This window comes from Callithrix jacchus, chromosome 14 (assembly GCF_049354715.1).
Source record: "Callithrix jacchus isolate 240 chromosome 14, calJac240_pri, whole genome shotgun sequence".
In the NCBI taxonomy this organism is placed as follows: Eukaryota; Metazoa; Chordata; class Mammalia; order Primates; family Cebidae; genus Callithrix; species Callithrix jacchus.
Genome location: NC_133515.1, coordinates 37,899,093 through 37,926,676, shown reverse-complemented (window position 1 = coordinate 37,926,676; position 27,584 = coordinate 37,899,093). Strand labels below are relative to the sequence as shown.

At 39.3% G+C, this 27,584-nt stretch overlaps 1 long non-coding RNA gene across 1 annotated transcript in view; it reads right to left on the bottom strand.

The window, feature by feature from the left end:
• Positions 1 to 256: 256 nt before the first annotated feature.
• The window catches only part of LOC144579157 (uncharacterized), a 148,967-nt gene continuing 121,639 nt past the window's right edge, over positions 257 to 27,584 (bottom strand). Inside the window, exons 2-3 of the long non-coding RNA XR_013526082.1 lie at positions 6,310 to 6,366; positions 257 to 6,152 (exon numbers count right to left, since the gene is read on the bottom strand). This is a non-coding gene — a long non-coding RNA (uncharacterized LOC144579157). The remainder of the gene's footprint in view (positions 6,153 to 6,309; positions 6,367 to 27,584) is intronic.

The window sequence follows — 27,584 nt, the reverse complement described above, 5'->3', positions numbered from 1 at the left end:
TAAAGTATTAAAAAACTAATTAGAAAACTATCCTAAATGATTTTAAAATGCAATATTTTGATTATACAACTGTAGTGGGTTATACTCCAAAGACAAAACTGCTCCAAAATATATTTAAATAGTTTTCAGTAATCATATTGTTTGTAGAAATTAATATTGTTATTTTAAGTTGTAGAGTATGTATTGTTACATAAGACAAATGAGTAATTATTTGAAATTCAAATTATATCATCCTCGGTGTTGTTGACATCAGAATTCTCATCATGGGGAAAAGGGCACAATAGAATAGATTAAATAAAAGCTCTAGTCTGAATTTAAATTGAAGCATCATTTTAAATTTGTCATGTATTTTATCTTTTTTTAAAAAAATAAACCTTAGCTTTGTCTACTGAAAAAGTCTAGAAATAATGACCGACCTAGTAGCAATAACTATCCCTAGCAGCCAAATGATAGTCTTATACTATTTCCCATTAAAAGCAGCCAGAGTTATTTAGAGAAATAGCTGATTCCCGGCCCAGAACAAATTGTCCTACAGACAGCAAGAAAAACTATGAATGACTAATGGCATCATGTCAAAAGGACTCAGAAGCCCACTTTAAAAGGCCCTTATAGCCAAAGATGGTACAATTGAGCATCAAAAAGGAAAATAAATGCAATGAATTGAGATGCATTAGATATTTTTAAAATCCTGAGCTTGTAAGCATATCAAGGAAATCTAATTGGTCAACATTAGAGAACACTGAGGAACAAACTTATTATTTTTAAAAGTGGTAAATAAAAAGAAAGAATCAAATAGTTTATGGAGATGTTTCTCTGTAAAAGTATTTTATCTAATAAATAAAGACAAAATAATAGAATTACAATGCAGCAATTTTGCAAAATGAGTGTAGGTATTGAGCATCAGTGGCTGCTAATGCCATTCAAAAAAGACTCAAGGAAACACCATGTATCTTCTGATGAGAGAACCCAACACCACCTCTGAAGTAGCTTTCTCATGAAAATAAATCTGAATCTGATCAGCCTTCATTTTCTACTCTCAAAAGAAATACAGAGGACAGAGGTGCATGTTAAATGTAGTGTGATCAATTGCTTCAAGTTTAGCAGTGAAAGTTCTATGTCTCAGAAAACTCCTCAGTCCTAGGCCAACCTGTGGGGTTGTCACTCTATGTGGAAAAGTCATCAGGAAAACCCAGAATATGGGAAAGCCTGTCAGTGGGGTGGACGCAAATATCTTAATTTTAGTTCATTTCTTCTGCTCTAAGTCCCAAGCCTCACCCTAACAGTTGGATCTGAGTCCTTCTAGAGTTTGGTGAGACAAGCAGCCTGCTGCTTTACATTTCAGTGACGTTAAGTCCATTCACATTTTTGTGCAGCAATTACCACCATCCGTCTCCAGATCTTTTCACTCTCCCCAACGGAAACTCTATACCCATTGAACAATAACTCCCTATTATCCTTTGGCCCCTCCCCAGCAACCACCATTTCACTTTTTGCCTCTTTTTTTTTTTTTTTTTTTGAGACGGAGTTTCACTTTTGTTACCCAGGCTGGAGTGCAATGGCGTGATCTTGGCTCACCGCAACCTCCACCTCCTGGGTTCAGGCAATTCTCCTGCCTCAGCCTCCTGAGTAGCTGGGATTACAGGCACATACCACCATGTGCAGCTAATTTTTTGTATTTTTAGTAGAGACGGGGTTTCACCATGTTGACCAGGATGGTCTTGATCTCTTGACCTCGTGATCCATCTGCCTCGGCCTGTCTCTTTAGATTTGACTACTTTAGGTACTTCATAGTAGACTTATACAGTATTTGTCTCTTTGTGATTGGATTTTTCACTCAGCCTGATGTCTTCAAGGTTCAACTGTATTTTAGTACGTATCAGAACTTCATTTCTTTTTGTGGCTGAATAACATTGCATTTATATATAATGTGTATGTGTTTGTGTGTGTATAGACACACACGCATTGCATTTTTGTTATTCATTAACCTGTCAGAGGACACAGTGCTGTTCTGAGAATTTAGTGAGTTAATACTATTTTGTTTAACTGTGTTAATATTGTTAATGCTGGGTTGCTCTTTGTACAGTGATTGACAACAGATAGTCTCTCTGTATGCTACTACATCATTATCCGTTTTTATTTGTGCCTAAACATTTATCACTAAGTACATATATTAAAGGATGTAAAAATGGAACTTTTTCTTTTTTGGATTTTTAATTAAGATCTCAAACCTGGGAATAATAGGTATTAAGTATTCCCTCATTTAAAAGCAAGGCACTTGACTATCTCTGCAGGACTTGCACAGAGAATGACCCAAAACTAACCTGCCTTCATACATTCTATCACCTCCAGGCTATGTAAGAACAAGCTAAGGATTTACCATGAGGTCCAGAGGGAATCAGAGTGCTTGGACATACCCCACCCCAGAGGGAGATGATGAGAGCTTTTCAAAGGGTCCAAAGAGGTCTGCTCTGACAGCATAGAGAGTGAGCCTGATTTCCAGTGGATAACACTATGTGTTTCCTGTGGGACAGACAGGTGAAGACTCTGGATTATATCCTAGAACAAGAGCTGCTGGAAGTCAGGGCTTGACAGAGCAGTCATTGGTGGCCAATAAAGAGGCACTGTCCATAACAGGGAACTGCAGTAGGAGGACTGCAGTTGGAATCTGCAACCTTGGAGAAGCCAAAGGCAGAGTCAGTGGGTAAGACAGGTAGAAGATAAAGGTAGGGAGAAATAATGAAGAAGATATCACAGTCCCTTTCCCTGTTGCTGATCTCAAAACATGATTCACAGCAGAGCTTAGAAAGGGGGTAAGTTATAGATTGGATAAAAGACTGAAGTTTGGGTTTATGTTATTGAAGTTTTAGAATTTTGAATTAATAGAAAAGTTCTGGAATTTGCCTGAAATTTTATCCAGTGCCACAGAAGGAAGATTAAATAGAGCCATTTTACCAGAGGGTGGTGAAAAAGATATATAGTGGCATTCTCTTTACATACTACTTAGTTCAGGTCAGTTACATATATTAGTACTATTTATTATTCATGGGTTTTATTTATGTCCTATTGTTTGTCTCTTCATCTATACGCCAGAAGTATACTGTGATGTCCATTGCAACGTTCAGTGATGCCTCAATATTTAGCAGATTAAAAAAGATAGTTTTCATTTGGTAAGGGTCTACTGTATATAAGATCATACATTATCTTATACAACTGTCACCCCACACATGCAAGGTTACTGTTTTCCCCATTTTAAAGCTGAGGTTTAAGGAACTTAAGATCACAAAGCCATTATGTGGCTGTCAGATCTCTAAACTGCACTCTTGACATTGAACTGTGCCCCCTTATTAATCTTTGGCAAGAACTTCACAGATATTCTTGTTGTTTATTTCTCCCTATGACTTTAGGATTAGATTGCCAATGTATTTGGCTGAATGAATAATTACCTTGTCAAGTATATTCTCTTTCCAGGTTCTCTGCCAGAGGAGACTCTTCTTCTAAGGGTCACTTACTTTTTTACATAGCAGTCACTCCAGATAGGCAGATTGTCATGCTAGCACGAAAAAATGCCTCATATATTTTCATACCTTCATCTCTTCATTAGTTCCTTTTCTCCTGGTTGTTTCCTTATAACATTTGCCCTCTAGAATATACCATGTTTTTTCCTCAACTCTCTGCAGTGCTTATATTATTTTCCCCACATTAAATACTTTGAATTAACCATTCCCTCATCCTCCCACTTCCACTTCTTCAAATTACCCCTTTCTTTAAAGCCCAATTCATGTTTCAAATTCTCCACCATTATCCCAGTAAACAGCAGTCACCTTTTCAGTGTGAATTTATTGTGTGCTGCTTGATAATGTTAGGAGCCATCCTGTGATTTTATGTTTGCTATGAAAAGCATGGCTTTATCTTAAGGGTTACTGAGACTTCTTAGTAAGAACTGTGGAATGGACAGATCAACTTGTGTAATAGGTATGACCTGCTAGCTAACTCTGTAAATTGTCAACAGTCAAGTGTGCTGATAACCTGAGTCTGATTCTATCCAGCATCTATCCCCAAGGCTAAATGGTCATGCCATTCACATCCATCTATGCTCAATGCAGCCAGAGCAACATGGACATGTTTCAGTGTATTGAAGAATTAAATATCCCAATCTCTTCCTTGATTCCTGGATGGAGGCACTTGGGCTCTCAGGCATTTAAAAAATAAACCTCAAGTGCCTTTTCTGTGTCAAGTGTTGACCTAGAAGTGAGATAGGAAAGACCAGCCCTGTGCCTTTACAACACCAATGGGAGGAGAAAGAAAAATAAGTAAGAAGCTCGTGATTGCATCATGGACTCACAGCCAAAGGAAGTCTTTCTGAGTCAATGGAGAGAGTTAGAAGAGCATTTAGAGAAAGAGTTCTCAACTGGGGGTAATTTTGACCACCAAAGGACATTTGGCAATGTCTAAAGGCACTTTTAGTTGTCATAACTGTGGGAGTGGGGGCTGCTACTGGTGTCTACTGAGTAGAGGATAGGGATGCTGTCTAACATGCCAGATGCACAGGATTGCCCCACACAAAGACTTACCTGGCCCCAAACATCAAGTGTGCCAAGTTTGAGAAACCCTTCTTTAGAGAGGGCAAGAGGGCTGAGGGCATCAGGACTTTCACTGACTGGGCTGGGGTTCAAGGCTAAGGTCCAGCAGTAATAGAAACAAGGACAAACAAAACAAAAGCCTAAGAACTGGGGCAGAGGGCCAGTGGGATGTGCAGACCATCAGCAGCAGTAGTGGCATGCAGCTATCGTAAGTGCCAATTTGGGGAGCTTGGCCACAGCAGATGATTCCCAGAGCCGTCTAAGAGAAAGAATGAACTTCATGCCTGTCATGGACTCAGAGTGAACATACAGGTGCTGGCTACTATTGGCTCAGTGAAGGAAGTCAACAGGGTTGAAAGTGGCCTTTCAGTATTTCCTAAATAATTTCAGCATAGGGACTAATTCTTAGCATGTTTATGTCCTCCATAATGCTTAGCCAAGTGTCCTATATTTGTTCAATTAGTGTTTATTAATTGACTGATTGATGGTGTCCTTAATTGGTCATGCCATTTCCATCCATCTATGCTCACCAGCCAGGAAAACTTGGATATCTTCCAATGTATTGAAGAATTGAATCTCCCAGTGAGGATCTTGGCAATCATATCACCAATAGGCTTGTATTCAACCCTGCATTTAAATAGGAATGAAAACAAGCACACTCCATCCCTGTGGATAGCAAGCTGCATAATCTGCTTACTTATGGCTGGGCATGCATGAGAAATGAAAGTGAGAGGCAGTAACTTTAGTGATGAATTACATTTAGCTTATTTCATTTAGCTCCATTTAGCTTATTCCACCAAGACAAAGCATTCCAGCAGCCTCTGGAGAAATTAATGTACCTTAATTTGAATTAATGGATAATTTCAGATCAGCTATTTTACATATCTAGCCTCTTCTCCTTCCCACCCTAGGTTACCTCTTGCATTTTCTCTGCCTGGATCTGGCTATCAAACTAAATATTGAAGCTAAACATTCTATAGGTTAAACATTAAAGTAAGATCAGTGGACATGAGTCATGTCCTTACCCTCTCAACAGATGCCTAGCCTTATTCTTTTTTTACAGAGCCTTCTTTTCGCAACTGCCATGTTAGCTCATGGAAGGAGTTACTACCTTCTCCCATGATACTTACATGACCGTGGAGAACCCTAGAAGTCAGACAGACTTTACATCCAATGAAAATTACTCTTTGGCAGTAGGACTTTAGGCACCACAGAGGCAACTGGGGACAGAGAAAGCCTCTGACTGGTTCTAAAAATCACATGATATCTACAAATAAATAATGTGCCATTGCTTGATCATTAACTTGCTGTGGGACGTTGGCTGTGAAACTTCCTCTTTTTGTACCACTATTTCTCCCTTCCAGATGATACTTACTTTCCATTTGCCAATCCGTAACTGGCAAGGACATCATCAAATGCAGTGGGCCAAGGCAGAATCTCTCTCTTCTTCCACATATGGTGACTGAATTCCTGGAGCACAGGGCCTGGTGCACACTGAATTAGCCTCATTATCTGAGGAGAAAGGTCTTCTAATATTGTTACTCCTTATTGTCGTGAAGACTTCTTTTATGTCTGGAAAGATATTCAGGCAACTTAGCATTGTGATAGAAAACAGCTAAATTACTATAGTTTTCTAAGTTCAAATCAAGATTTCACTCAACCCCTAGTATCTTACTAAAACCTGGGTTTCCTATGTGGGAAGATGAATTGCCCACAAAATTATAACTACCTGAATTGGGACTCCGTTTTGTGAGGTAGAAACAAACACAGAGACCATTTTTTCATCCTAGAGTGAGTAGAAAAAAAAACAACAGTTACTTTCACTTTCCCTTGGCACACTTGGTTTGGCCTAAAACCATCAATTGTAGAGGTATATTGGTCTCTGAAAGTAAAAACAACCGAAGATGTACAAAAAAGGAAGTGCCTACTTCCATAGGAGTTAGAGAAGGTTTCCCAGAGGGGCCATTTTACCTGGACATTGAATGCTGAAAAAGTAGAACTCTTATAGACATGCTAATGTCAGAGGCATGTGAACCAGAGCAACTCCATCTTAAATAGAAGCTAGGTAAAATGAGGCTGAAACCTACTAGTCTGTATTCCCAGACAGTTAAGGCATTCTAAGCCACAGAATGAGATAGGTCAGCACAAGTTATAAGTCCTAAAGACCTTGCTGATAAAACAGAATCTAAAGCTCTATGAGGGACTTGACTTCAGGTCAAAGTTGTATAACCATAAACAATTAAAAAGCTTTATCTGGCAGCCTGGCAAGGGGGAAAAGTTGCCCTTTCTCCCCTTGCCAGACTTGGTGCACAGTTAGTATATTGCAGTTTCTGAAGGAAGTTGAGACTCCTTCAGAGACCGAAGACTCTGAAGTTGAGGACCCAGCCACCCTCTCCCCCAACCCCAGCTAGCCACACTCTTGTGCATGTCTGCATTTCCAGCCAAGGCACCTCCGTTTAGCAGCTGCCTCATGTGTGGGGTGGGGTGGGGTTCAGCTTAGATACTGTGCAGGCACCTCTGCCAAGAGCTTATCCTCAAGGACAGTTTTCACCACTCTGACTCAGTCTTTTTCACACTTATCTTTTCCTGTTTCTCTCACTCCATCCCCCAAGTCCAGAAAATTGCAGGAACCTTTTGTTCCCTAGCTGGATGATCTATCTGACTCTCACCTGGTGCCATTCCATGAGGGAAAATAGAGCATTGAGAGAGCTGGCACTACTCTTCTCTTTTTGCCCTCTTGCTTACACTAACACAGTGAGTGAATAAAGCCTTGATTGTTGCTTTCAGTTTCACTGTTGTCTTAATTGATCACCTTGACAATTCACAGGTCTTAACATCTACTCTATGTATTCATAATGTACAGTTTTCAATTAAAAATGAGACATGTAGGGACTGCCAAGATGGTGTGGTAGGAGCAAATCAGGATTGCACCTCTCAGTGAAGATGCAGAGGGTGAGTTCAATCCGCATTTCCAGATGGATCTTTGTTGCCCACAGAATGGGGAAATTCCCAGGTGTAGGAGAGACACAGGACACCAGCACAGCTGTTTTAGCTCACGTGGCTGTTTCGGCCAGCACTGCAGTGCAGCAGCACTCCACACAGAATGCACTGGTCTGGGTGCCCTGTTAAACTGGCAATCTGAGATTTGGGAGGGCAGATTAGCATATCCATCTGATTAAACGGGACTTGGACAGTGAGCCAGACCAGGAGATTCCCAGGAAGAGACGTTTGAGCCGGCGCAGTGGGTCGTTGCATGGGAAATCACACAGATCCCGGTGCCCTATCAGCAGTTGACTGAAACACCTGGGAGAGAGTCAACCATTCAACTTAAAAAAAAAAAGAGGACTCTGAATCAGGGAGCCAGGTGATCAGGCTCGGCGGGTCCCACCCCCACAGGGACAAACAAAATGGCGATTCGAAACGCTCAGGGTTGAGAGTTTCACTGAGGGCACAGCTGAACCCAGGACAGTGCAACTCGGTGGGGGAGGGGCGTCCACCATTACTGAGGCATACTGCCCCTACTGAGGTACACTCCCATTACTGACACAGCCTGCCATTGCCGAGGCAACCCGCCATAACAGAGAGACTCCGCCAACAGGGCAGAGCCTGCAACAGCAGGGCAGAGCCCACAACAGTAACACGGAGCCCACGGCAACAGGGTGGAGCCCACGACAGCAGGGCAGAGCTCACTGGAGCAGGGCGGAGCCCACAGCAGCAGAGCAGAGCCCAAGGCAGCAGGGCGGAGCCTCAGCAGGCAAATAGTGTCTAGACTGCCTCCTAGCTGGGCAGGAAGGTGCAACGGATACTCATAAAGAAAGCTCTAACTCCCAGAGACAGAGTACCTGAGGGAAAAAAGGGGTTTTATGAGTTCTGCTGCAGCGGACATAAACGTACTGTCCTAACAGCCCTGAATGATCAATGGAGCTCACAGCTCAGCACTTGAGCTCCTATAAAGTACAGACTGCCTCCTCAAGCAGCTCCCTGACCCCTGTATATCAAAAGAGTCACCTCAAAAAGGACTGATCAGACTGACATTTGGCGGGCATCATTCTGGGACAAAGATAGCAGAAGAAGAAACTGGTAGCACCCCTCACTGTTCCGCAGCTGCTACAGGTGTACCCCACACAAGCAGGGCCTGGAGTGGACCTCAGCAGTACTACAGCAGAGGGGCTAGATTGTAAGAAGGAAAACTAAGTAACAGAAATACTTCATCATCAACAATCTGGGCACCCACTCAGAGACCCAATCGAAAAGTCAGCAACTACTCAGATGACAGGTGGATAAATCCACAAAGATGGGAGGAAACCAGCGGAAAAAGGAGGAAAACACCCAAAACCAAAACACCTCACCTCCTACAAAGGACCAAAACTCCTCACCAGCAAGGGAACAAAGCTGGACAGAGAATGAGTATGATGAAATGACAGAATCAAACTTCAGAAGGTGGGTAAAGAGAAACTCCTGTGAGCTAAAAGAACATGTTCTAAATCAATGCAAAGAAACTAAGAACCTTGAAAAAAGATTTGAAAAAAGATTTGAGGAAATGATAACAAGAATGGACAACAAAGAGAGGAATATGAATGAATTGAAGGAGCTGAAAAACACAAGAAAATTTGTGAAGCATGCACAAGTTTCAACAGCCAAATTGACCAAGCAGAAGAAAGAATATCAGAAGTCAAAGATCAACTCAATGAAATAAAACGAGAAACCAAGATTAGAGAAAAAAGTGCAAAAAAGAACAAACAAAGTCTCCAAGAAATGTGGGACTATGTGAAGAGACCTAACCTATGTTTGATAGGTGTACCAGAATGTGACAAAGAGAATGAATCCAAGCTGGAAAATACTCTTCAGGATATTATCCAGGAAAATTTCCCCAACCCAGCAAGACAGGCCAATATTCAAGTCCAGGAAATACAGAGAACACCTCAAAGATATTCCACAAGAAGAGCAACCCCAAGGCACATAATTGTCCGATTCCCTAGGGTTGAAATGAAGGAGAAAATACTAAGGGCAGCCAGAGAGAAAGGTCGGGTCACCCACAAAGGGAAGCCCATCAGACTCACAGCAGATCTCTCAGCAGAAACGCTACAAGCCTGAAGATAGTGGGGGCCAATATTCAACATCTTAAAGAAAAGAACTTTCAACTCAGAATTTCATACAAAGCCAAACTGAGCTTCATAAGTGAAGGAAAAATAAAATCCTTTGCAAACAAGCAAGTACTCAGAGATTTTGTCACCACCAGACCTGCTTTACAAGAGCTCCTGAAAGAGGCACTACACATAGAAAGGAAGAACCAGTACCAGCCATTCCAGAAACATACCAAATGCTAAAGAGCATCAACAAAATGAAGAATCTGCATCAACGAATGGGCAAAACAGCCAGCTAGCATCAAAATGGCAGCATCAAATTCACACATAACAATATTAACCCTAAATGTAAATGGGATAAATGCACCAATCAGAAGACACAGACTGGCAAATTGGATAAAAAACCAAAACTCATCACTGTGCTGTATTCCAGGAAACCCATCTCACACACAAGGATACACAAAGGCTCAAAATAAAGGGACGGAGGAAGATTTACCAAGCAAATGGAGAGCAAAAAATAAAAAAGCATGAGTTGCAATTCTCGTCTCTGATAAAATAGACTTTAAAGCAACAAAGATCAAAAGGGACAAAGAAGGTCATTACATAATGGTAAAAGGATTGATACAACAAGAAGAGCTAACGATCCTAAATATATATATGGACCCAATACGGGAGCACCCAGATATATAAGGCAAGTTCTTAATGACTTACAAAAAGACTTAGACTCCCACACAATAATAGTGGGAGACCTTAACACTCCACTGTCAATATTAGACAGATCAACCAGACAGAAAATTAACAAGGATATCCAGGGCTTGAACTCAGACCTGGAACAAGCAAACCTGATAGACATTTACAGAACTCTCCACCCCAAATCCACAGAATATACATTCTTCTCAGCACCACATCACACCTACTCTAAAATTGACCACATAATTGGAAGTAAAGCACTCCTCAGCAAATCCAAAACAACTGACATAATAACAAACAGTCTCTCAGACCATAGTGCAATCAAGCTAGAACTCAGAATTCAGAAACTAACTCAGAACCGCACAGGTTCATGGAAACTGAACAACTGACTCTTGAATGTTGACTGGATAAACAATGAAATGAAGGCAGAAATAAAGAAATTATTCAAAACCAACGAGAACAAAGACACAACATACCAGAATCTCTGGGACACATTTAAAGCAGTCTCCAGAGGAAAATATATAGCAATAAGTGCCCATATGAGAAGAGTGGAGAGATCCAAAATTGACACCCTATCATCATAATTGAAAGAGCGAGAGGGGCAAGATCAAAAACACTCAAACCTAGCAGAAGACAAGAAATAACTATGATCAGAGCAGAACTGAAGGAGATAGAGACACGAAAAGCCTTCAAAAAAATCAATAAATCCAAGAGCTGGTCTTTTGTAAAGATCAACAAAATAGACAGACCACTAGCCAGATTGATTAAAAAGAAAAGAGAGAACAACCAAATAGATGCAATAATAAACAATAAAGGGGAAATCACCACAGATTCCACAGAAATTCAAACTATCATCAGAGAATATTACAAACAACTCTATGCACATAAACTAGTAAACCTGGAAGGAATGGATAAATTCCTGGACACCTGTGTCCTCCCAAGCCTAAACCAGGAGGAAGCCAAAACTATGAATAGACCAATAACAGGGTCTGAAGTCGAGGTAGCAATTAAGAACGTACCACTCAAAAAAAGCCCAGGTCCAGATGGGTTCACAGCCGAATTCTACCAGACACACAAAGAGGAGCTGCTACATTTCTTCTGAAACGATTCCAAATAATCCAAAAAGAGGGAATCCTTTCCAAATCATTTTATGAGACCAACATCATCCTGATAGCAAAACCCACAGAGACTCAACAAGAAAAGAAAACTTCAGACCAATATCCATGACAAACATAGATGCAAAAATCTTCAATAAAATACTGACAAACCGATTGCAACAGCACATCAAAAAACTTATCCATCATGATCAAGTAGGGTTCATCCCGGGGATGCAAGGCTGGTTCAACATATGCAAGTCTATAAACATAATTCACCACATAAACAGAACCAAAAACAAAAACCACATCATTAACTCAATTGACGCAGAGAAGGCATGTGACAAAATTCAACAACCCTTTATGCTAAAAACCCTCAATAAACTTAGTATTGAAGGAACGTATCTCAAAGTAATAAAAGCTATTTATGACAAACCAACAGCCAATATCATACTGAATGGGCAAAAACTGGAAGCATTCCCTTTGAAATCCAGCACTAGACAAGGATGCCCTCTTTCACCACTCCTATTCAATATAGTACTGGAAGTCCTAGCCACAGCAATCAGGCAAGAAAAAGAAATAAAGGGTATTCAAATAGGAAAGGTGGAAGCCAAATTGTCTCTATTTGAAGACGACATGATAGTATACCTAGAAGACCCCATCGTCTCAGCCCAAAAACTCCTGAAACTGATAAGCAACTTAAGCAAAGTCTCAGGATATAAAATCAATGTGCAAAAATCACAAGCATTCCTATGCACCAATAACAGACTTTAAGAGAGTCAAATCAAGGACAAACTGCCATTCACAATTTCTACAAAAAGAATAAAATACCTAGGAATACAACTTACAAGGAACGTAAGGGACCTCTTCAAGGAAAACTACAAACCACTGCTCAACGAAATAAGAGAGGACACAAACAGATGGAGAAACATTGCATGTTCATGGTTAGGAAGAATTAATATCGTGAAAATGGCTATACTGCCCAAAGTAATTTACAGAATCAATGCTATCCCCATCAAGCTACCATTGACTTTCTTCACAGAACTGGAAAAAACCACCATGAACTTCATATGGAACCAAAAGAGAGCCCACATAGCCAAGTCAATTCTAAGCAAAAAGAATACAGCAGGAGGCATCACACTACTGGATTTCAAACTATACTACAAGGCTACAGTAATCAAAACAGTATGGTACTGGTACCAAAACAGAGATATAGACCAATGGAACAGAACAGAGGCATCAGAGGCAACACAACATATCTACAACCATAAAATCTTTGATAAACCTGACACAAACAAGCAATGGGGAAAGGATTCCCTGTTTAATAAATGGTGTTGGAAAAACTGGCTAGCCATGTGCAGAAAGCAGAAACTGGACCCCTTCCTGACACCTTACACTAAAATTAACTCCAGATGGATTAAAGACTTAAACATAAGACCTGGCACCATAAAAACCCTAGAAGGAAATCTAGGCAAAACTATCCAGGACATAGGAGTAGGCAAGGACTTCATGACCAAAACACCAAAAGCATTGGCAACAAAAGCCAAAATAGACAAATGGGACCTAATGAAACTCCACAGCTTCTGCATGGCAAAAGAAACAGTCACTAGAGTGAATCGGCAACCAACAGAATGGGAAAAATTTTTTGCGGTTTACCCATCTGACAAAGGACTGATATCCAGAATTTACAAAGAACTCAAACAGATTTACAGGAAAAAAACAAACAAGCTCATTCAAAAATGGGCAAAGGATATGAACAGACACTTTACAAAAGAAGACATACATGAGGTCAACAAACATATGAAAAAATGCTCATCATCACTGGTCGTTAGAGAGATGCAAATCAAAACCACACTGAGATACCATCTCATGCCAGTTAGAATGGCGATCATTAAAAAATCTGGAGACAACAGATGCTGGAGAGGATGTGGAGAAATAGGAACACTTTTACACTGTTGGGAGTGTAAATTAGTTCAACCATTGTGGAAGACAGTGTGGCGATCCCTCAAGGCCTTAGTAATAGAAGTTCCATTTGACCCAGCAATCCCATTACTGGGTATGTATCCAAAGGACCATAAATTGTTCTTCTATAAGGACACACGCACACAAATGTTCATTGCAGCACTGTTTACAATAGCAAAGACCTGGAACCAACCCAAATGCCCATCAATGATAGACTAGACTGGGAAAATGTGGCACATTTACACCATGGAATATTATGCAGCAATGAAAAATGATGAGTTTGTGTCCTTTGTACAGACATGGATGAATCTGGAGAACATCATTCTCAGCAAACTGACACAAGAACAGAAAATGAAATATCACATATTCTCACTCATAGGCAGGTGATAAAAAATGAGAACACATGGACACAGGGAAGGAATTACTACACAGTGGGGTCTATTGGGGGTAATAGGGGAGGGACAGCAGGGGCGGAGCAGGGGAGAGATAGCCTGGGAGAAATGCCAAATGTGGGTGAAGGGGAGGAAGGCAGCAGAACACACTGCCATGTGTGTACCTATGCAACTATCTTGCATCTTCTGCACATGTACCCCAAAACCTAAAATGCAATTAGAAAAAAAGAAATTAATTGAAAAAATGAGACATGTAGAAACATGAAACTGATGGTCATACTCAACAATAAAGGAGATGAGGAAAAGGAGAAAAATATAAAGCAAACCCAATACTGTCTAGATGCTGCAATTAGCAAAGGACTTTAATGCAGCTGTTATAAATATAGTCAAGGACTTAAAGAAAAACATATGTACAATGACTAAACTAATGGAGAATATCTGTAGAGAAATAAAAATGATATTAAAGAACAAAACGTGAATTCTAGAGCTGAAAAAATTATTAAAATAAAACGTTTATTGACTTAATTATAGATTGAAAATAGTAAGACTCAGTGAATTTGAATATAGATCAATAGAAATGATCTAGTCTAAAGAACAGACAAAAAATGATGGAATTAAAATAAACAAAGCCTCTCAGAGAACTGTGAAACCATTTGTTAAGCAGCTTAACGTATATGCAATTGGAGTCCTGGAAAGAGAACAAAGAAAAATTAAGCAGAAATAATATTTAAAGAAATACCAAGTGAAGCTTATGAAAGACATCAGTTTAGAGATCCAAAATGCTCCCACAAACCCCAATCAGTGTCAATGCAAAGTCACAGCAAGACATATGATAGTCAAACAGATAAAATGGAAAGATAAAAAAGAAATTTCAAAAGCAACCAGAGAATGATGTATGACATACAGTGGAAAGTTGATATAGATCATGGCTGGCTTCTTATCAGAAACTATGAAGAATTGAAAACAATGGCCACTTTCCTAGCAAAACCTATGTTTTGACTCATATCTCAGTCATATTATAAATTGTAGCTAATAGATAGAAATCTGCTTTAATTGCCCACACAAATTGTCATTATAGAGACTAGGACCAGGTTTTTTACTCATCATGGAAATGTTACAACAAATCAGCAATCTCTTAAGGGTGGACAATAAAATTCTAGGCTTGAAAAGGAATATAGTAGTTCCAGTCCATTTCTAGGTAGGTATATGTAAAGAGAGATTTAATCCAGAGAACTAAATGGGGATAAATGTAGAAATGTACCAAACTGACAGAAGAAAAGACAGACAGATAATGAAGACACTGTAACTCAGATGTATCCAAGTCATCTAGCCTTCTGGACTCATCCGCCTTTTAATATTCAAATAAAATAACTTAAATCCAATTCCAAGGGTGTGCATGAACTCATGGCCAGCTCTTCTTCTAAATTCCTACTCTTATTGAATTATAGGCATTTATTCACTATCTCACCTCCAACAGCTGCTATTCTCTCTCCTTCTCTTATAACTTCAAAGGTGGAACCAATCCCTTTTTTATTCATTTACCAAAGTGCCACTAACTCAAGTCTATTTTAAGAAACAGCCTTATTCAAGTTAATAGAGAATAAATTCTATACAAATTGGTAAAACTGAATGTCAGATTGTAACCTAGAAATTCATCAGTCAGTTTCATTGAAAAAACAGTTCTCACTGTCTTGTTCTTCCTTAAGCAATGTAATTGTCAGGTCTCCATATGCAAGCCTAGAGCCTGAAAGTCTGAAGTCCTGCTTGTCTTGGCTGAAGTCTTCCACCCCCTGCCTTTGTTCACCATTGTCCCTTATTGCCCAGTGGAGTTCCCTACAAGCCCCTCACCCAACCCTGCCATCTTAACTGTTCTTATGATAGTGTAAATACCTCTCACCCAACCCTGCCATCTTAACTGTTCTTATGATAATGCAAATACCTCTCACCCAACCCTGCCATTGTAACTGAACGTGTACATTCCTTGCCCCTACCCCCCACCACTGTAAATGAACTTACTCTGCAATACTCCCACCCCACAAAAAACTACCCAAACCTATAAGACCAGCTCCTATCCCACTGCCCTTTGCTAATGCCCTTTTCAAACTTAGCCCACCTGCACCCAGGTGAATTAGCAGCCATGTTGCTCACACAAAGCCCGTTTAGAAGGTCTCTTCATGCAAAGCACGTGTTTTTTCAACAGTAGTCATCCCATGTTACTTGGGCTGCTATTCTCTAGATAATTCCTATTGCACTTCTCCTTTTCTCTAAATTTCCTCAGGTGACCTCCCTGCCTTTTCTGGAGCTATCAAAGGCAACTCCCAAATTCCCATTACTTTATTTTTATTATTATTTTTTGAGATGGAGTCTTGCCCTGTTGCCCAGGCTGGAGTGCAGTGGTGCGGGTGTGATCTCCACTCATTGCAAACTCTGCCTCCTGGGTTCAAGCAATTCTCCTGCCTCAGCCTCTTGAGTAGCTGGGATTACAGGTGCATGCCACCATGCCCAGTTAATTTTTATATTGGGGTTTCACCATGTTTTATACTGTGGTGTGGAATGATCTAATTCTTTGTTTCACTGTCACTTTCTTTTCATTCTAATTCAAGAGCTTAACCTTTTCCAACAATAACATCAAAACCCACTAAGTCAATTTCCTAAACAAAATGCAAACATTTCCTAATAAATATTGTTTCATCCTGTAACAGTGTTTTCAGAATGTGAACCTGGGATCATACACCAGCCAGAGTCTCAGTGGAAACTGATTATTAAATTAGGATCACTTGAGGAAAGTTTAAGAAGAGACTCTTTACAACTATATGGGCAGAGCTTAGGGAACTGCCATGGATACTAAAGTAACCTGGGGCTAGCAACAAAACTATCACCACCTATAATCTCAAAGGACAAGGGAAGGAAAAGGTTACTCTAAGCAAGAATGAGAGTCCTGCATATAAAAGGCCACCTTGAGAAGAAAGAGACCTTCAGTTAAAGGCTACAGCCAGCCCCAGGCAATCCAGCAAGGTGAGGCTGGGGAAAAAATACCCTGATCTTCTTCTATTCCCTCCTTCTCATTTCCTTCCAAGATTCTTCATTGACTGAGCCTAACCAGAAGCCAGAATGCAAGAGAGGCTTTTGAGTGTCCCAGACACTTCTTAGAAGAAGAGAAGAATGCAGGGTGGATCCAGAGGGACAAATGGAGGGTTTCTGGCAGAGATGACCTGAATCAGGAACATTATGGACAATAGTTTATAAAGCAGATCTCCTTTGAGAAAGGATCTGGTGGTTTGCATGTTCAAGCAGTTCCCTAGGTGTCTCTGTTTGATTTTAACTTATTATTTTAGGGGAAAAAAAGTAATCTAAGCTTACATAAAAAGTGCGAGAATGAACAACAAACATTCATAACCCTTCCAGATTTACCAGCTCACCGTTTGTTAACATTTTGTCACATTAGCTTTCTCTCTCTCTCTCTCTCTCTCTCTCTCTCTCTCTATGTTTCCACCCAAATCTCGTATCAAATTGTAATTCACAACATCGGTTGAAGGGCCTGGTGGGAGGTGATTGATCATGGGGGTAGACTCCCTCCTTGCTATTCTCATGATAGTGAATGAATTTTCACAAGATCTAGTTGTTTGAAAGCATAGCACTTCCTCCTCTCTCTCTCTTCCTCCTGCTCCAGTCATGTAAGACATGCCTGCTTCCCTTTCCCCTTCTACCATGATTGTAAGTTTCCTGAGGCCTCCCCAGCCATACTTCCTGTACAGCCTGTGGAACTGTGAGCCAATTAAACTTCTTTTCTTTATAAATTACCCAGTCGCAGGTATTCTTTATAGTAATGCAAGAAAATTGAGACCTGTAGTGGGACATTGCTATAAAAATACCTGAATATGTGGAAGCAGCTTTGGAACTTGGTAATGGGCAGAGTTTGAAACAGTTTGGAGAGCTCAGAAGAAGGCAGGAAGATAAGAGAAAGTTTGAAACTTCCTAGGACTCACTGACTAGTTGTGATCAAAATGCTGATAATGATATGGACAGTGAAGTCCAGGCTGGTGTGGTATCAGATGGAGATGAGAAACTATGGGGAACCAGAGCAAAGGTCACTGCTGCTATGCTTTAGCAAAGAGACTGGCAGCACTGTGCCCCTGCTTTAGGGATCTGTGGAACTCTAAACTTGAGAGAGATGATTTAGGGTATATGGTGGACAAAATTGTTAGGCAGCAAAGTGTTCAAGAAGTGGCCTGGCTACTTCTAACAGCATATGTTTATATGCTGTGCATGAACAAAGAGATGATCTGAAAATGGAACTTACATATGTAAAAGTATGGAAAATTTGCAACCTGACTATGTGGTAGAAAAGAAAAACCTATCTTTAGGGTAGAAAAGAAAAACACAGACTCAAGCCAGCTAAAGAAATTTACATAAATAAAGAGGAGCTGAAAGTTAATAGCCGAGACAGTGGGGAAAATATCTCATAGGCATTTCAGAGTAAGGCAGCCACTCCCATCACAAGCTTAGAGACCTCAGAGGGAAGAATGGTTCCCTGGGCTGGGCTCAGGGCCCTGCTGCCCTGTACAACCTCAGGACTCCACTCCTTGTGTCCCAGTCACTCCAGTGGAAGCCATGGCTAAAAGGGTACCAGATATGTTTCAGGTCACTGCTCCAGAGGATGCCAGCTGTAAGCCTTGCTGGTTTCCACATGAGTAAACAGAGAGCAAGTCTGTGGGCACACAGAGGGCAAGAGATCAGGCTTACTAGCCTCTGCCTAGGTTTCAGAGGATGTACAAAAACACCTGGATGTCCACAAAGAAGTATGCTGCAGGGGTGGAGCCCTCTTGGAGACCCTCTGCTAGGGCAGTGCAGAGGGGAAATGTGGGTTTGGAGCTTCCACACAGAGTCCCCACTGGAACCCTGCCTAGTGGAGCTGTGAGGAAAGGACTACTGTCCTCCAGAATACAGGTGGTAGATCTTGTGATAGCTTGCACTGTGCACCTGGAAAAGTTGCAGGCACTCACCCCAGTCTGTGAAAGCAGCTGTGATGGCTGCTTTCATACACTGCAGTCACAGGGGCAGGGCTACCCAAAGCCTTGGGAGCCTATCCCTTGCATCAGTGTTGCCTGGATGTGAGACATGGAGTCAAAGAAGATCATTTTGAAACTTTGAGATTTAATGATTGACTTGCTTGATTTTGGACTTGCATGAAACCTGTAGCCCCTTTGCTTTGGCCAATTTCTCCCTTTTGAAATGGGAGCATTTACCCAATGCCTATACCCCCATTGTATGTTGGAAGTGACTAACTTGTTTTTTATTTTACAGGCTCATAGGTGGAAGGTACTTGCCTTACTTTGTTTCAGATGAGACTTTGGACTTTGACTTTTGAGTTAGTGCTGGAATGAATTAAGACTTTCAGAACTTGTTGGGAAGATGTAATTGTGTTTTGAAATGTGAGAAGGATTTGAAATTTGGGAGGGGTTATGGGTGGAGTTATAGGTTGGGCTCTGTGCCCCACCTAAATTTCATGTCAAATTGTAATTCCCAGTATTGTAGGAGTGGCCTGGTGGGAGGGTACTGAATCACAGAAGTGGACTTCCCCTTGCTGTTCTTATGATAGTGAGTGGTTCTCATGAGATCTGGTTGTTTAAAATTGTATAAAACTTTTCCCTTCTCTCTCTTCCTTCTGTTCCAGCCATGTAAGATGTGCCTGCTTCTTCTTCACCTTCTGCCATGATTGTAAATTTCCTGAGGTCTTCCCAGTCATGCTTCCTGTGCAGCCTGTAGAACTGTGAGCCAGTTAAATCTCTTTTCTCTATTAATCACCCAGTCTCAGGTAGTTATAGCAATGCAAGGACAGACTAATACATCAATCCACTCCCCTTTGCCAGTAAGGTCATCCTGGAAATCTACCTTAAAACCAGGTAGGAGAGAATGAATCATGGTCTACTTTGGGGGCACAGCTAGAAGGAATAAAGCAGATACACAGGTTGAGCGCAGCTTCTTTGCTGGGCACAAGTGCTCTTGGGTGAAGTGAAGCAAAGACATTCCTAAAAGCTCCAGGTAAAAGTAACCTACCAAGGCCTAGCCTCACTAAGGACATATTCATGGATAGTGAGAGTACTTGGAACTTCTGCTCTTAGGCACAGGCGAAAGTCTATCTGTGACGCTCAGCAATAGATGAGCAAGAATTTCAAATATGCTTAACAGGCGAGGTTTTTGTTTTTGTTTTTTGCTTTCGAGAGAACAATGGATCAACCTGTAGATGGCTGGATAAGCCATTAAAACAGCCAGGTAAAATCAGAACATAATACAGCGTCCTACAACATAAAAGACTGGGTTGGCCAACACAGGTCTAGTTAATGTAAATGTCTGTTAAGACCTTCCTATCTAGTAATCAGATACTTGCTGTGGAAAGGAGATCACAATGATCAATGTAGACAAGCTCTGCCTAGGTTATTAGAAGTGGGGAGGCAGTGTATAGGCTTATTGGGATCCTAACTAAAAGACACCGGCACCAAAGCTTTAAGGAACAGTGTAGATTGGGGAACAGAGGCATAGTTGAGTGGTCAGAATTATGAAAGTCAACAGCCTAAAAATGCACTACCAGCTGTTTACAGTAGGCCCACTGCCATCTCAAACCTACAGCAGGGCTTGAGCAGCCACATTGGCTTGAGGATCTGACTTTTAAGATGGAGTTGGCAACAATAGGGTTGTAGCCTCTAAGATTAGGCCTACAAGTCACCTTAACAAGAGTAGTTGCTCTAATATACTGATTCTTTATAATAGATCAACAACTAGGGGATTCAGCTATGCATTAAACAAACGTTTATCATGTACCTACTTGCTTAGGCAATTTTATGTTCTGGAGATACATCAGTAAAAAAATAAGATAAACTTTATGTTGCTTACATTACAGTAAAAACAGAAAGAAAAATTATGAATTACCTACCTATATTCCTGTACTCCTTTTCTTTCCATGGATAATTTTGAGGCAAATTTCAGATGTTATATCATTAAATTAATAGGTATACTTTTTTAATTTCAGGAAGTCTTTTTATTACATAGGAATTAACATATTTTAGAGTTTGCCTTTGGCATAGATTTTAGATCTGACGTTTGGCAGTTTTTCAGAAGACTTTATTTCTTTTTTCTCATCAGGGAATCTTGAAACGAATTGAGCAGAAAGTAAATAGATTATCACCTATGTCACCTAAACACATAGCACTAGTGTCAGTGCTCTTTGGGCATTCTGCTATTTCTAGTAACTTTAACATTATTTATTCATGCTAAGAATTATCTACATAAATGCCAATAGCGTCCATCCTTATACCAGCAAGGATATTAAAATTTCATATGTGGTTGATTTCTCTCTAATTACTAGCAGTAAAACTCCTTTTAAAATAGAAAGCTTATTTGTATGCATGTTGTTTCACAAACTGCAGGGTGCAGAACAAATTAAGACACTCTATTCTGCTTCCCAGAGAGCTAGTGCATTAGCTTCTTATTGCTGCTGTAACAAACTGTCACAAATACAGTGGCTTAAAACAACACAAATTTATTATCTTACAGTTCAGAAGATTAGAAGTTTAAAGTGGGTTGGCAGGACTGGGCTCCTTCTGGAGGGCCTGGAGGAGAATCTGTTTCCTTGACGTTTCTAGAGGCCACATACATTTCTTGGTTCTTGGCCTCTTCCCCCACCATCAAAGCAGCAGCATAGCATCTTCTCTCTCTTTCTGTGCTTCATTTATCACAGTGCCTTCTGTCTTTTAACCTACTTCCTCCCTTTTATGAGGACCCTAGTAGTTACATTGAACCCATTCAGATAATCCAGAATAATCTCTTTATCTCAAGATACTTGATTTAATCACATCCATAGAGCTCTTTTCTTTTAAATGTAAGGAAACATTTCACAGATTCTGGGGATTAGAATATAGACATCTCTGGGAGACCATTATTTTGCCTGCCATACCCAGTCAGCTTAGGGATAGAGACAAAGAGAAAAGGAAGGAGAAACTGAGCAAGAAAAATAGAGGGAGGCAGCTGATAGAGAGATGACCACAGGTTTACAGTAAGATGGTGCAGACAAGCAGGTGAAGCATCCCTATGTGTCTTATTTATAGAAAGGTGCAATGGCTTGAACATGTCTTTCAAGAGTTCATGTGTTGAAAACTTAATCCCTCTACCTCATGAATAGTTTAATGGATTAATGAGGACTCTTCCCTCATGAATAAATTAATGCCACTATCACAGAAGTGGGTTCCTTATTGAGAGAGTAGCTTTGTTGCAAAAGTGGGCTCCCTCTGACCTTCCTGTTCTTGCCATCTTGCCATGTGATGCCCTGTGCCATGTTATGACACAGCAAGAAGGCCCTCATCAGATGCCAGTGCTAGGCTCTTGGACTCCCCATCCTCCAGAATTGTAAGCTAAATAAACTTATTCTCTTTATAAGCTATCCCATCTGTGGTATTCTATTATACCAACAGAAAATGGACTAAGACAGCAGGTGCTCTTCAACAGCTGGCAGATTAATGGATGGAACCTTCTATCTACAACCTGCTGAAAGGTTTAGAAAAGTGGTGAAAATATCACAGAGAAATGTTTAATGCTTATTAATATGTCTTTTAACCATGAATAATTTTTATACTATTTGTTTATTCTGAATGTATGCACACATTTAGACCCTAAGAACCTTAAAATAAAAAGAAAAATATTAGCCAGGAGTAGTCCTCCAGGTCTGTCATAACAAAATGCTACAGGCTGGGTGACTTAAATGAGAGAAGTTTATTTCTCACAGTTCTAGAGGCTGGAAGCCCAAGGTCAAGATGTCAGTTTTGGTTTCTCCTGAAGTCTCTCTCCTTGGCTTGCAAATAGTTGCCTTCTTGCTATGTCCTCATATGGTCTTTTCTTTAATGTCTCTTCCTTTTTTTTTTTTTAAAGGACACCATTCCCATTGAATTAATGCCCCATCTTCATGATCTCATTAACATGAATTATCTCAAGGGCCCTTTCTCCAAATACAGCTACATTGGAAGTTAGGCTTTAACCTATACATTTTAGAGAAATATAATTCATTCTATAACATCAGGAATCAGAATGTACTGAATAAGATATTCTTCTAGATACTATATTTGGTACTTAGAGTACATATCAGATAACATTGTAGTAAGGATGGGTTGAAAGAGACAATTCCCAAAATGGAACAAATACAGTGAAGGCCTAACTCCAAACCATTCAGCGATACCTGCCTCCATAGTCAAAGTGCTCTAAGCAGAAAGAAACACAAGTGCAAAATCCTGAGAAAGAAAAGATGCTTAGCAGAGCTGAGGAGCAGAGAGATGATCCCTCCAACTAGAGCATGGGACAAGAGGGAGGAGTGTAGGAAGATAATTTTTTATTAATAGTCAAGGAACAATCATGTAGGGCTTAGAAGAACATGGTAATTACTTTAGATTTTTATTTTATGCAGAAAATAAAATTTTATCTCAGTGCCACTGTGTGGCTGATGAACTTGGGGTTGGAGTGGCGGAGTGGTAAGAGAACATCTAGGAGACTGCCTATGAGGCTACTGTGTTTCTTCAGGCGGGGGAAGAGGTGGTTTGCACCAGAGTCATAAAAGCATAGCGGTATTCAATGGTCAGATTCGTAATGTATTTTGAAGGTGATCTGAAGGGGCTTACTACTAAATTAGATTTGGGGTATGAAGGAAAAGAAAGGAATCAAGCTTGTAGAAAGACCCCCCAGAGAACCCAACATTTTGAGAGCTGAATTGGCAGGAGATGCCCAGAGGAGATGCCTGCCTCCACTGAAAGATCAGGACTGGGGCTACTAGGCAGATTGTGGAGCAACCAGGAAAATAGTTCTCTTCCTTAAAATGGAATTAGAATGTGACTTTCCAATTATATGTGATTCCTAAAGAGGCAGAGACTGATCATTGGGATAAACTGGATTGCATCCTCCATAGCTATGTAGTAATTGTACATGTCAGCCACAGCAAGACTTATAGCATGACTCCTGTGACATTGTAATGAATAAAACAGAAAAGTATAGGGTAGACTGTAGAGATTAGTAATTTATGACTCAACTGCAGCTGAGAAGTACCTTTCTTATAGCTATAGAAACCTGCCCATTGCTTAGATGAGGACATAGAGGGCTTGCTAATTAAATTTGTGTATGATGTGAAATTGAAAAGAGACATGAATACATAAAAGACAAAATCATGATCCAAAACCATTTACATTTATATCTAAAAAATTTAATTTAATGAGGTTTCTGTAAGGTCTTGATCCACAAAAGCCCCACAAATAACTGAGCAAATCCAAGTGTGGAGAGTCATGAGTGGGCAGAAACATCCATAAAAGACAGCAGTTTTAGCATTCATAGAGGTCAATATTGTCCTGCAGTGTGACATGACTGCCAAATAAATTAATGCAATCCCAGGTGGTATTCATGATATATTATCCAGATATAAATATTAATCAGACCATATTTAATCTCTTTGAAGTCACAACTTAAGAATATTGACAAATGGAAATACAGAAGTTTAACCAAGACAGAGAGACTGAAAAACACATCTAAGATATGGAAGACCTAGGTTATGTTTAATTCATTCAACAAATGTTTGCTGTATGATTAGCTTGTGTTAGGTGTCTTTATAAGCACAGAAGCTACAGTAGGAAAAAAATTGCTTTTAAAAGGATGAGACTCTAGAAAGGAGTAATAGCTAATAACTGCTATGTAAAAGAGATAGAAGATGTTGTATTCTGGATAGATCAAAGAAGAAGTTTTGATCATATATTATATCACATGTGCCATGAATTTTTAATGATTAGAAGCTTTAGGAAAATCTAATACTAATCAATTATTTTGACACAGTAACTTCTCTTTTACTAGACTTGTTAGGAAAAATAGGAAGTCATACATTTGATTTTTTTCTAAAGGTGTTTTAAATGCACATTTTAGAAAAGTAGAAGTAAAAAAAGAAAGAAAAAATCACTCATAATTCAATAAATTTGTGGTAGTCACTATTTCTTCTTCTTTCTCTAAATATCTGTCTCCTTACACACACACACACACACACACACACACACACACCACTAATGCTATAATTCTATTTACATGTTAGATGGTTGAAATCTAACTATGATATAGCTTTATGTTCCTTTTTACTAAACATTATAAGTATTTTTATAACATTTAAAGTTTTCTGTGAGTATCATGTTCATGATGGAACAATATTATATCATATGTGCCATGAATTTTTAAACCATTCATCTGATGCTAGAAATTCATGAGGTTTTAATTTATTTGGTCACAAATGAGTCTGTGGTACGTATCTTTGTGGTTGCTGTGCTCACATCTGATTATCTACTTGGAACAGACTTAGGAAAGTGTAACTCCTATGCAAAAAGCTATGGGATTTTTTAAAGATTTTAGAATTATATTATAAAATTAATTTCAGGAAGATTAAACCCATTTACATGCTTATTAGCATGAGAATTCCAATCTCACTTCACTCTTAGCAAACATTATTTTGTTAAAATCTTTTTTAATTTCATGGGCAAAAATTGGTGTTACATTTTAATTTACTTTCCTTAGATGACTAATAAGCACCTTCAGATGCTTATTAACTACTTGTCTTTTCTGTAAGTTTTCTTATGCTGAAGTTTTCCAATGGTGGTCTACAGTTTTCCTTATTGACAGTAAGAATATTACTTTTTAAATCTTTGTTATATCTTCATGGCAATTACTTTTTCTTCCTTATCTTTGTTCTTTGGTTTTGATGATTATATTTACATAGCAGAGAAAAATATTGATAAATTCTATGATGAAAAATAACATTTTGTGAATATTATAAAATAATATAAAAACAAAATGCATATACCTATGAGACATTTGCATCAAATGTTTCCAACAAAATATTAACATGCCTAATATTTAACACTTCAAGCAAATCTACTAAAAATATAAAAATGCAATAAATAGGTGCAAAAAGGACAAAAACACACAAATAAATCCAAGAAAGAGTTTAACCTTCATAGCAATAAAATAAATCAAAACACCAACATCAATGATGAAATTACATCTATCATATAAGCAAACATTAAAATAAATGATAATACTACGGCCTGCATGGTGATACAGATGCATGCAAAATTTGGGAAAGCATTTTGGTAATATGCTATGTATTAAGAATCTTGAAATATTCTTATTTTTGTTTCAGTAAATGCAGTTTTGGAAAATTGAATCAGAGATATGACACAGGCATGTTTATTGCATCATAATCTGTAAGCCATCCACATGTACAATATAAAGAGATGATTTATATAAATTATGTTCTGTTTATAAAGTGAAATGTTATGCTGCTAATGAGTGAGACTATCATCTTGGAAATTAAAATAGAATAGCTAAGAAAACATTCAGTAAAATGTTTGAAAGATGAAACTGTGGATACCCCCTGGAAAGCAGAAGAAAAAGGTGAGAAAGATATGGAAATCCTGGAATCTGTTTGGGAAGGCCAACATCCAATTAATAGGTTTCCAAAAGGAAGAAAAAGTAAATTAGTAGAAAAGGAAATGATCAAGGAGTTAAAATGCAAGGGCATTTTCTAGAACTAAAAGATATTTGCTTCCAGATTCATGGGTCCTCGTGCCCATCACAATGCATGGGAGGGATATGTGGGGGAGAGACCCACACCAGCAAAATCATGACATTTCAGAAAACTCTGGAGATAAAGATCCTAAGTGTTTCCAGAGAGAAAATCATGTCTGAGGCAAAGGCTTGAAACAAAAAGGTAGCAGATATTCCAAACAACAACACTGGCAGCTAGAAGACAAAAATGCCTTTGAAAATCTGAGAGAAAAGGATCTTCAACCTAGAGATCTATATCCAGGCAAACTATCTATCACACAGAAGAGTACAATAATGGGGTTTTTTTGGCCAGCAAAATTTCAAAAAATATACCTACATTTACCTTTATTGAAATCCTCTCAAGAAATTACAAGAGGCTGTTTTGTAAGAGAAAAGCAGAGTTCAGGAAGTAAGGGTCTCTAACAGGAGGGCATCAAGCCAAGATACCTTCGGTCAGCTGTGCAGCAGACAAAAGGGACGCGGTCTTAATAACATTGGGTGGACAGAGGAACTCTGGATAGATATCCCCTTTGATTTATCATGATTTCCAGTATTCCTTATCATTTTCCCAACTGTGATTGGCAACCTGATAGATTTTATTGTGAAGAACAGTGTAGTAAGAGGTGTTATGTAATTGTTGAAGGATGTCTGAAGACTAAGAGATTAAAAGAAATAAACCAAAAATTTTAACAAGGCAACGTTAACTCCAAGGTAAAAAAAAAGATAGTAATAATCATAGTTATTTTGTTTTTCTGAATATATTATATTGACTACTTCTGTCATATCACTTAATGTTCTAAGCCCTTTGCACATATTGACTCATTTAATTGTAACCACCACCTTAGCAAGTTGGTATCTTGCCATTGATATCTCCATTATTCAGAAGGGGAAACACAGAAAGACTGGCCTGAGCTGCCAGAACGGGATCCAAGCAGCCTGTTAGGCTCTGAACTGCCTTTCTAAGAAAGAAAATGTAATCACAGCATTCAGTTTCATTCAGCAGTGAGCAATATTTGCGTAGTCAAAATGATAAAACCACTGAGTACAGATTGAACCAAAACTGTCATGTAATCATATCAGGAGGATGAGGGAGTAGGAAAAAGGAAAGAGGTAAAAGCAAATAAACTAACAAAAAAACTGCCTGCAGTAAAAGTCAATAAATAACATCTAGAT